The sequence below is a fragment of the Dermacentor andersoni genome, chromosome 8, assembly GCF_023375885.2.
Source record: "Dermacentor andersoni chromosome 8, qqDerAnde1_hic_scaffold, whole genome shotgun sequence".
NCBI classification, from domain to species: domain Eukaryota; kingdom Metazoa; phylum Arthropoda; class Arachnida; order Ixodida; family Ixodidae; genus Dermacentor; species Dermacentor andersoni.
The window spans coordinates 97,821,395-97,833,333 of NC_092821.1; the positions used below are offsets into that span (position 1 = coordinate 97,821,395).

General features: G+C 43.7%; 1 long non-coding RNA gene across 1 annotated transcript; it reads left to right on the plus strand.

The window, feature by feature from the left end:
* Positions 1-2,578: 2,578 nt before the first annotated feature.
* LOC129384256 (uncharacterized) lies at positions 2,579-11,036 on the plus strand. Its single transcript, XR_008611996.2, has 4 exons — positions 2,579-2,924; positions 7,260-7,285; positions 10,299-10,328; positions 11,006-11,036. It is a non-coding gene; the product is annotated as an uncharacterized lncRNA (long non-coding RNA).
* Positions 11,037-11,939: the final 903 nt, after the last annotated feature.

Here is an 11,939-nt window from a genome sequence, read left to right on the forward strand (position 1 = left end):
CCAGCGAGACCCATAGGCAGCGTGCACCTTCCAGAAGTGCTTGGATTTTAACTGGATGGGAACGTCAACTGGTGAGTAGTCGAGATGAGCAAGATGATTTTAGAATATTTCTGGAACAAAAAGCACGGAAGAAATATAGTGCCCAATGCATTACAGGCATGCGAAACGGTACAAGGTATATGTAGAAGTTTTAAGGAGGAGAAAAAAAATTGAGGAGCCATTCTACTCTGTGTAAGTGGATGAGCAACGAAGCTGCGGCACATCACACAGGCCTTGACAAGGGTACATGTATTTATTTCAATCATTTAGGAATGATAGTGACGATACCTTTGCTGCTGCTGTGGTACACACTGATTGGTTAGATTACAATTTTGGACAGAATCTTTGCCAAAGTTAAATCTATACACGACCGTTGTCGAGGGGTTGAGGGACTTGGCTTGGTGCGGCACTTCACCCCAAACTCTTCTAGCAGAAACTGAATAAGCCATTTTTTGTATTGTTTGGAAATGTCCACATTGCATTCTCCAACAATGATCACAGGGATAGTGTCATCACAGCTAACCCATGCGCAGTATGTGACCATGAACTTCTCGATCTCCCACTTGGGTTTGTTTGCCTCGGGATATATACACAGTGGCTATCACAATTCCATCTTTGGTTAGCACGTCACAGACATCCCCGCAGTCAGCGGTATTATCCTCTGGCGAGTCAAGGGTGTAGGGTTGTACACAAACTTTGTCCTTTGCGTATGTGGTAACGCCTCCTTCTCGTGAGTCCATGTGCTGTTCACAAACGATTCCAGTGTACCCACCGACTTGAAACCATCTTGACGTATTAATTTCACGCATAATTTATTATAATTGTTATTATTATTATTATTATTATTATTATTATTATTATTACTGTTACAGTGAGCTCTCACATGAGTGAACTTCAAGGGACCGAAGGAAATAGTTCACTTATCTGAAAGTTCACTAAACTGACTATTCACTAGACCAACATAAGACATGGCATACAGAGTCAAAAGTTTTAAGTGCAATCCATGGAGCAAAAGACATGGCATCCATAGTATTAGAAATGTGTGAAACGGAATTTGTACATATCAATAAAAAACACACCACGTGGGTCGTTTGTGTGCACACGCAGAACCGACGAGACTGGAAAGAAAGAGACAACATCCATGCCACAACTAGCCGGTCGGAAAAAAACACACACCACGTGGTTTGTGGGGTGAGAGATCGCCGCTTTGCTCTGGCGACGTTGAAAGCGCCAGCAATGCTACTTTGTTCATGGCCTCCGAGATTACATGCTTGCTCGTTTTCTGCGGGCGATCTCGGAGGCCAAGCCTCATTGCCGTTGGTTTTCCGCCCCGCCACTTTGCCCCAGGGGCGCTGTAGCGCCAGCGATGTTACATTGCCGCTGGAGTGGCGGTTTGATGAGGGCGGGCATCGGTTGCTCCTGCAATGCAGTGCAGTGCAAGCCTTGGCCCTCTGAGAGATTTCGTTAAACTGAAATATTGACTGTTCCGAAATTCGTTTAAGTGAAGCATTTTTGCATAGTATCTATAAGAAAACTGCCGCGGATTTTTAAAAAGTTCGTTTTTCTGAAATATTCAATAAACCGACGTTCGTACAACTGAGAGTTTACTGTATTATTATTATTATTATTATCACTATTATTATTATTATTATTATTATTATTGATGGAGTGCTCGAAGCCTGCATCACTCTTTCTGCCGCTCGGCCTGTTATTGCACTATCTCTGGGATCGCCCACACTCACCTAGGTGTACCTTTCTTGAATGACAAAAATGACAGTTACATGGAACCCTAACCATGTACAGCGTCGCTGTAAAAAGGATTAAGAAGAGGGAAATGGTTGGGGATTCATATAAAAACAGTAGAATTAAGGCATGTATGGCATACCTCAAAAACTGAAACAGGCTAGGTGACTCTGCCACTTCCTCGTTTCAAAGTGGATGCTAATAAATCAGGATAATCACCATCAGTTTGGTCCGCGATTTATTTCAGTTAGAGGAAACAAACCCTATATCTATTTTGTCACCGCTTATGTATTTTAGTCAGAGGGGCATCGGTTAGTGTTAAGGAAACTAACTGTTACTAGCCAAACTTCTATTCACGAAAGTAAAAAAAAAAACGCTTATTATTGGTGCCTTGCTCCTCGCAGAGGTGCAGCGCCAAAGTTGTGTAAAGGAAAATATGCAGAAAATTAAAATATTTCATTTAGTTACCTCGGGAGCAAAGTGTGAAGCCGCTAGAAAAGAAAGCCCCCGAGATTGCACTTGTGGCAAGCAGCAGTGCCTAATCAATCTAACAAAAATAGATAGCGCATTCGCATCAACTCAATTAAACGAAAACAGCGAACGCGCAGTACGGCATGCACAACTCGCGCAATAATTGTCGGTACCTCCCACTTAAACGCTTCTCAAAAAGAGCGAAACTTACCCATTGCTTCAAACAGAGGGCTCGCGCTAATATAATAGAGAACTCGCAGCATTCGTTTGGAAAAGTCTAAAAAAACGAAGCCATACAATGTGGCAAAAGAACACACGTTGATCACAAAGCCTGTTCCAACTGTTACTTCGTGGCCTTGGAAGGACAATAAGGTTTTACGCCCTAGCAACAAACAGCCGTCGGGGAATTGGTTGCGTCATTTCGACCGCGTTCTGAGAAGACACTATCGGACTGGACATATTGCACTCTTATTTCTGCGAGTGCTTGTGTGACGGACAAATTTAAAATAGTAGTGTGTCCTTAGGCGCGTGCGATGACCCGGTTATGTGACCAAAATATGCGGAAACTGGGTTTTCACTGAGAAGGCTAGAATGGTGCGGAAGTCATTCGGGCGACTCGCTGTCGCTGTCGCGGCGCTCATAGTTCTGGGACTCTTGGGCCTCGAGAAAACGTACGTGCCGACATTTCTGTCTCTTTTAACGTGAACTTCATTGCAGTCTCGCACCGTGCTTCAATGGACATCTGGTCCATTGCCTAGTCTGATTGATGCCTGATGCCTAGTCGAAACAAAAGTGAGATGACGTCCAGAAATGCGGTGGAAAAGACGCATATCGTAAGCCTTATCGGGAAGGCCATCCCGATTTCTGTGATCGCGACACAGTCACGCCTGTCATTCTAACAAGACGTCAGACGGATGACTGGGGTTTCCGACATCGCGCGAAACTAAAGTAGCACTGCCAAACAACGTGTGGGATCAGGGAATTGACATTTATGTGTGTTGTACCACAAGAATTCTTACCCCAACAGGAACACAGCCTCTAACTCCAAATTTTCTTTTGAGAAGTTCAATTTTACCTGCTGTTGTTTCCGACTGGGCGGTACCATGTGTCAGCGCGTAAGACATTATTTACGGTTCGCACACAAAAATGGCAGTGTTTAATGTCCTATGTGAGTATTGTATGATGTGTATTGTTTTCTGTTTTTATGAGCCATAGCTCGTTCAACGCGGTTTTCGCGGGTTACGCATGATGTGCACGTGACAGTCTCACGATGTTGTGTGAATGACGCTTTTCGTGTGAATGCGTTGCGAAATACGAGGGCCTCAATATTTTGAAGCGTACGTCAGCTTTTGTGAAAAAAAAAGCAACGTAGGGTTCCAAACTTATTTTTTACGTGCACTGCACTTGACGATGGAGAGGGGGAGGCTTTCTCTCACACACACACACACATACACGCGCGCACACTCACACACACGCTATCACTAACTTATTGCCAATTGAATCTACAAATGTGCAACTTGTAGGCCTTAGCAGAAAAAAAGAATGGTCGCAAGGTTAGCCATGGTCACCAGTCAAAATAAGAAAAGCCTGTTGCTAATTTGCTAGAAATACACAATATCCAGCAAAAACAGGTGCAGATAAAAATTTTGGGGAGCTTAGACGGCCTGGGTTCTACCAGCCCGTTTATACATGTTGCGGGGTGCAATGTAGTCCTCACTATGGAGAAGCAGCAGAGGTGGACTGTAACACCAAATATGTTAGCCTAACTGAAACTGCAACAAATGAACTCTACAGAAATAAGCGAAACTTGTGCAGGCACACTGCAATAGCTGAAAACTTACCGATTAACCTTGGTCCCGGCGAAGCGCGTGGGCCTCACGCACGCTCGCGTGCTGCAATGGCCCGTAGCGATCTCCCCGCTGATCCCGGTCGGCGATGCCTTATGAAGACTTAGGCAGGCTTGCTCCATGATCCGCAAGTGGTCGTGTGACTTATTAGCCGGCGTCATCAGCGCACATCATCACGTGGAGCCGGCTGCTAACGCGCAATTTTAATTACCAATCGGCTGCATCTCGGCGATCCCGACAACGTGAATAAATGTCTTATTATTGGTCTAGAAAAAGTTCCCAAGAAACTAGCTATAGAACAACTGAAAGGGGGCGTCACAGGAAGCCGCACTCAGTGATACTCAGTTGCAGGTGTCACTGACGGCTTCAGAACAACGAATTGATACTAGACAATGTGTCGTTTGTAGTGTCGACAGAGTGACAGCCTGGACCAGTTCTCAGCAAACGAAGACACCCCAGTATTTATTCTTGCTCGTTTTATACCCAGTACAGGAAAGGGCACACAAGCGGCGAGCATGCGCCGAAGATGCTATACGCAGGCACGTATGATTTCGGCTTATCTACCTGATACAGACAACATCACAAAGCACAGAAATAAGGAGCGCAGTTACGCCTTAAGGTGAAGCACGTGTGCGCAAAGTATAGAGCTATTGCCAAACTTTTTTCTTCTATAGCACTACGACACATGATACTAGTTTGAAATGTAGTTACAAAGAAGTTCAGAATCAAAGAACTTGACTTATTATTATGTAAAAGAACGCCAGAGGTGACCCATATAGTGAAACGTAGCCATGCTTGATATACAAACATGAAGTTCTACGAAACAGGAACGGGATTCCACTTCACGAATATAAGTAACGGCCCGAAGTCAACATCTTTTAAAACGTTATCTGAACGTCTCGCAGTTTTATGTGATAAGCTAAAAACAACGGGCAGGATCCGTCGCTCGATGGATGTCGACTTTAATGCAATCAGCACTGAAGCAAAATAGCCACACACCGTACTGCCACAACCGTATGGCGTGCATGCAGCCGGGTTTCTTGCTCGTGTTGCTCACTGAACACGTTGCGCCATGCAGCGACGCCACCTCGAAGTCCATGGCTTGATGCTGTGTGAATATACATTCCGACAAGATTGCCTCAATACATATGCCGCGGGCATTATTTCGCCCAGCACCAGCTAGGTTTTACGAGTTACCCAAATTGGCGTGAGAGAGCGGTCCGTCGAAGAGCGGCACACACTCACTGGCACTTGCACAGCGCACCAAGTTGGTCCTTTAGTTGATTTGAAGTCCTGTTCATTCAGCACGACAGCTTAGTGCTATACCCATAAGACGATGTACCCATGTACCCATGTACCCATGTGCCCAGTGACCGAAGTTGGTAAGAAAATGGCAAGAGACCCAGACAAGAAGAAAGGCGGGTAGATAGTCCCCTAAATATTCCCGAAATTCTTAAGGAATGCAAATGGAATTAAAAAAGTAAAGCCTGTAACCAGAAAGAAAGAGGCAAATTGTGAATTGTGTTTCGGTCCTAGACACGACTTCTATATTGAGGTTTCACCACTCAATGACTATCACTCTGTCGGTCTGTCAGACTCCGGTGTTCTGGATATTCTGGTAGACTGTGTACTGCACATATGTCCCAGGAGGTTAACACGTTTTATTCGCGCTTTCTATACATACTTCTTTATTACACTTCTGGTTTAGCTAACTTCTTGAGGAAATATTTTATGATGTTAGAAGCCGTTACCGAACTGTAGTGTGCGCAGCTGAAAACTGTGCGAAAGTGCGGGCTCGAACGCAATTGTTTTCATGCCTAGACTGCATCAAGTTCTAATGACCAGACAAACCAGGAGCGTTAATCAGGCATTGCTTGGCGCGAATGAGGGTGCGTTATAAATTAATTAATTAATTAAGTAATCAATTAAATAATTAATTAAATAATTAATTAACTGCTGCTTTATTTATTTAATTATTCCTTTATTTCAAGAGCATTGTCAGCGTCTGATGAGAGGCATGACATTAATATTAGGAATTATTAGAAGCATGATTGCGAAATTAAAATTTGAATAATTCTGACTTAGGCGTCTAATGGAACCTATGTAGCTACTCAAGTCGCGATGCAGTCAAACGAGGTGTAAGAACGAATAGGCTTAAAATAATTCCAAATACAAGGCAATCCGATACATCCAAACTCGCTTACAACGCACTGAAAGGAAATTTTGTGACGTACGTAATATACACGGAATTGGTTTCGCCAGTGTAGAAAAAGCGCAAAACAAAGGAATCCCATTCACTCAGAACAACACTATGCCTAGTAGGCAGCAAATTTTGCCTGCTCTTTTAATGCCTTTTCAGACCAAGTAACGACGACGCCCTCTGTGTGGTAAACCTGCTCCGGCTCGCTCCCTTCGACGTCGGCACTCTATACCGCCGCAGCACACCCAGCGCTGAAAGTGCTTCTACCACGGAACAACAGATCTTTAGGTTAGGGGACTCAAGCTAGTTGCTTACGCAAGAACTAGGGTCGGCGCATGCGCAGTACCGTGGCCCCTAGTTCTTGCATATGCAAGCCGCTTGCGTCCCCTAATCCAAAAATCATGTAATTGCTCAGCTGGCAGCTGAATCTGCGGCGTGCAAGCGGCTTTGTGGGGCTGGCAGAAGACGCCTGCAGTTTGATATATTTGAAGTCAAGTTCGTTATTTTGCATGAGTATCGGTAGTATGTTTCGCGGGTTTGATGTGGAGAATATTTCCCGCTTTCCAGCGGGCCTACTCATATTTGGTTTCGACAGTACGGCGAAAGAATGTGACAAAGTACTCTTGTTGTCCGCTTTATTACCTTGTATAGCTTGCGGAATGAAATATCGGTGAATGCGTTATGAATTGTACAAAGAGAACGTTAGTTATGCAGTCGGTGCGTGAAATATACACACAACAGAGTTGTATTGAATACCAGGCGTCAGATCGCGAGTTTACTTTTGAAAAATATTAATATTTATTATGTATATATATATATTATTATATACTATATATATAATATATATTAATTTCCAAAGGTGTTCTCCTGCGCAGGAAGAACAGACGACGAGTCAGACGAAGTCGATCAGTCGACGTTTCTCTATTTACTCGCCTCTTCCTTCTCCCTTTTTATCATAGGAGAGCCCTGGCGGATAAGGTCAAAGGTAATTATTGTCACTTCTTTCATAAGATCCTCTGATTAAACATTCAAATTAATACAAAGCAGCAGTAAGATAGTGTTGCGCCTCGTCGCGAACGAGTGGCAGAAACTGGAAATGGTAAATCAGTGGTGATACAGAAAAGTGCCTTCTCGAATCTGTCGTAATCTTTTATCCTCAAGCGGTCACGTCAAGTTCATCAAGTTTACTACGTGTGTTACGATAAATTCGCTATGTACGGTTCGACCGAGCAATCGATTGTGCAATGCAATTTGATAGCACTTTAAATTTGAGGCAAAGCACAACTGTCAGTCGCAGATGCGAGTGATACCGACAGACGGAGCGCCGTCTCCGTCGCCTTCACTCGACTCCGTGTCTTACGCTGTTAGATTACGTTCTAGACGTGCTCCAAGAAGCGCAGTTCAACACACTACTGCATATGCACACCGTGTATAGTTTTGCCCGAAGAACAAGCTTGAAACTGATCGCCCAAGTTTAATACTTCTTGGGCCCCGACATGCTCGGAACTAATAATTATTAAACCGATGTGAATGACACTTCTTGCGATAAAAAGAAAACAGCAGACGAGTACTTTACGGCTGTAAATCTGAGATAAAGATAGGATATATTAGGCAACAAACCTAGAAGTGCAATAAAGCTTCCAAATGAAGCTTTACTCCAACAAAAGATAAACAAACAGTGTGACGCCCTGATGTAAAAAAAAATTGACTCGCCATTACGGCCCTGCAAAGATGGATGTCCAGCGAGGCTGTTGAAAACCACCCCTACAACTGCTGAGGGGAATATGCAATGCTTTATTGATTTGGAGTACTGGTAGTAATGGTAATTTTGGCTGCACGCTGGCGCCAATAGCGGTACTGCAACAACATTGAAACATGTTGCTGGCTGGTTCTTTTATAAGCGAATCGCCATGGACATCAACCCCACGTCACAAGCTGCCGTCGCCGCGGCCGCTTACGCAACAATAATCTTTACCGGGAAACGGATTCGGGGAAGCGCCGCGCATTGTTATCAGGAGGTTCTTATCATTAATTATGTGGTTCGATCGGATGCTCGTTTTCTGCTTGTTCTTTATTGAAACGCATGCCGTTCACTATTTTGTATGCCTGATTCCAAAGAATGTATGCCCTGTTGGCTTCCCTTTGCTCACTGCTTGAAGCCTCTGCCTTACGGGGATACGAGCCATTGCTCTTGGCCTGCACTGCCGCTGGGGTTGGGCCACATTTTTGCTGACGGACGCGCCCGCGAAGACCGGCAACCACCGAGAGGCTAACAGCTTCGCTGTAAAGAATGAGTGGTAAAACAGCTATGGAACATAGAGAGAACATGCTAAGCAAATGCTTAGGCTGTCTGTTCAGTCGCCGTTATTGCAAAATCTGTAGTGAACAAATCTCGATGAACTCGTCCATAAGATATATGACTTTTTTCACCGATCCATTTTTTTTTCGGCTTTTGTTACCGCTTCGTGTGTCTTTTTGTTCAAGTCTCGCGTTTTGCTTGCGGCAATTTTCCAAAATAAACAAAATTATAATGTTTCGAGGTGGTCCAACTTGGGGCCCTATAACGTAAAACAATTCCAATATGTTTTTATTCCGATATCCTGACGTCAAATATGCGTAACCGCCGACGCGGTGACCCGCAGCGCTGCCTGAATAGCCCAAACCCTCTCCTAGCTTATAGGAGGTAACATTGCTTTCAAAATGAATAACATTGCCTACGTTGAGGTTTTTCTTGTAATTGGCTGCCCGGAGGTGACGAGCACGCTCAAGTGGAGAGCGTGTCGATGGGGCCGAGCCAGCGCACTGAAAATACATAACCGGATGAAGAGGGTGGTGTTGGCGTCTGCGAATGGTCCGCTTTCCCTTACTTAGCTTGCGGTGGCTGGTTTGAAATAGCGGCGGCATGCAACGTAAGGCTAAGAATACCGCTAAGACGGATCCTCAGCAAAGAATAGTTGGGAGAGCGAGGTCGTAAATGTGCGGAGAGTGTTCAAAAACTTTACACGGCCACGCAAGAAGTTTATTATATGCAAATAAACCCATGCTTTTCGGCAGATGCGAGTAGCCAGTGCCTGAGCGATCGCCGGCAGCCATCTTATATTCCTTTCGAAATGGGGCAGCCCATGGCTACTCAGCAAAAAATGCTGTTTTTTTCGGCATAATAATGCATCTTTGATGCGTACACGTTACATTGACGCCGTGAGTTTTCGCGGTTTTGTGACGTCATTTGACAGGAAGGTGAAGTGGATGCACGCCGAAAGCTTTTGACCAATAGCAGAGGGCTAATGGCGAAACGGCGTCGAATCAGAAACAACTATTTCTCTTTTGTTCGGTCTAATTATGCTTAATCAGTGTGCACACGTCGTATCAGATGGGGAGCTACCGCAGTTTCGTGACGTCGCGTGATAGACAGGCGAAGTGGTGGTGGCCCAAAACAGTTTTCGAGCAATCGCGGAGGGTTGAATGCAGAATCGGAATAGAAAAGTTTGGAATAGCCTTATGGTATAGCGCCCTTGGTCTTTCAATACGTTGGGATATAATGGTGTCGTATAATTGACCGGTAAAGATAAAAATAAAATGAAATGCTTGCTTATTTTGCAAACTTCCATAGGAAATTTGCTACAACGGAGACAAAATAGAGTATAGCTTGCTTTTTTTCATATTGCGTACAGACATGTAAAAAAAAAAAAAACATCGTCCGTCTAAAATAGCGCACGCATTTATAACTGTTGAACTGGTATGCTCGTGCAGACGGATGTTACTTCATAGGAAAGTGAAATTTGTCTAATGTCTAATGAATTGTAGCCGGTGGGATTGCAAAGCATTTCACTTTGAACTATTTGAACTGAAACGAATAAGAGGGAGTAACAAAATGAACAACCATAAATCGTGCTTGTACATTACTGCCGAACAGAAGGACAAGTGCCAGGCTAGCTAACAAATTCCAGCCCTTGATGAAATAACCGGTGGAGAAATATTTCTGTTTATCTCTGTCGTAGGTATTGTGGATTTCGACTACGTCACCCCTGGTGAGTAAAATATGATATATATTCATTGTGTGATATATGAAAAAAAAGGAATGTAGTTTCCGCTCGTAAAGCGAAAGATAAAGTTTTCGCCACGAGGAAAAAGAAAAAAAGAAGAAGAATTTTATTTTTATACCCACTGGTCAACTGACATCAGACATTTATTTTGTTGCGAGCAGAATATCATTACTATGCCCTGCTGTCTGGCTATCAAGACGAACTGAGCTGTAGATGTGTTGTAGTTTTTTGCGTCGATCGTTTCTTGGCTGATAACTCCAGGTATCATAGCCTTCAGTAATGCTTTAACTCATGCTGCACATTACTGAACACCGTTTGTCCCTTAACAAATAACATATGCAATTTGGAAAAGCTTAGACAACGTTATTTGTTTTTGGGACATCTCGTAAGATATGGAGTAGCGTTATCCCCGGGGTGTTATGCACACCTGATATGGATATGCCATGTGGTGTTATCTCGGCCCTTCTAGCTGACGATGAATTTCGGCTTGTCTAGATCAGTGAATAACCAATATTACGCTGCTGATTGTAGATGGACAGTAACGTTCAAGACAGTCTCCAGTGTCAGCCCAGGAAAATAGCTGTCGTAAACATTATGTGCCTGTGACGTTGGAGATCAACACAAGTTGGAGATCGAACATTTCCTTTTCTTTGCAATTCCAGCGTCTAAAGGCAAAGATCAAAGAACGGGCAAGTATCAGCCATTTGTACTTTTTGCACTATTATGATTGGATAATGTTCTTGCACTGGAGCAAGGGCATCTCGCTGGATCAGTACTCGAAATTCCATGCCCTTTCACACGACCTTGTGGCATGTGGTCTGCAAGGATATCATGCTCTCTTATTGTGCTTACCAACATTGCCTGCTTGTATTACGTACCTTGTGATATTAGTTTCATTTGAGGCTGTCACTTTCTGACGTCCTTTTAGAAATTGATTTGCCTTGCTTTCAATAATTTTCAAAAAGAATTGGCAAGCGATTCGGAAAAATATTTATGCAGGATATGAAGTCAGGCACACCCGTATGTATGTGGATTTAGTTTATGTGGAAGTAGACGGGCGTTGTTCCACTTACTCATGGAAACTTCCTCGAAGAGCTCAAAAGTTTAAGTTCAATATAACTTGAATTGAAGTGGAAATTATACAAGACGCCGAATACGGCTTATTGTTCCCTTGTGCATATACAGGGTGTCGCAGCTAATTTTAGCCAGAGTTTTAAAATATGTAAATGCCCCGTAGCTGGACAGAACAAAGGTAATGTTGTTTGTTGTGGCTTGGAGATAGATACTCAACCTATTTTTTTTTCGTTGTGGCTTATTAGATGAATAATCTTAAGTAATTCATCACCTTCTCAAGTATTACAATTAGATGACTAGTGTCAATGAGAAAATTCTAGAGCAACATAAAAAACTGTCGATACTTCTTTCTGTTGCTCAATACGTGCTACACGGATGTGTTTTTCCAAGCGTGAAAGGAGCCCGCAAATGCATGCAATATTGCCACGCGACTGGCCGCTCGAGGCTGTTGCGGCTAGGGTGGCGCTCAGGGCATGGAATCCGCCCAGCCCATCGACTGCGACGTCAAGTTGCAGAAAATGA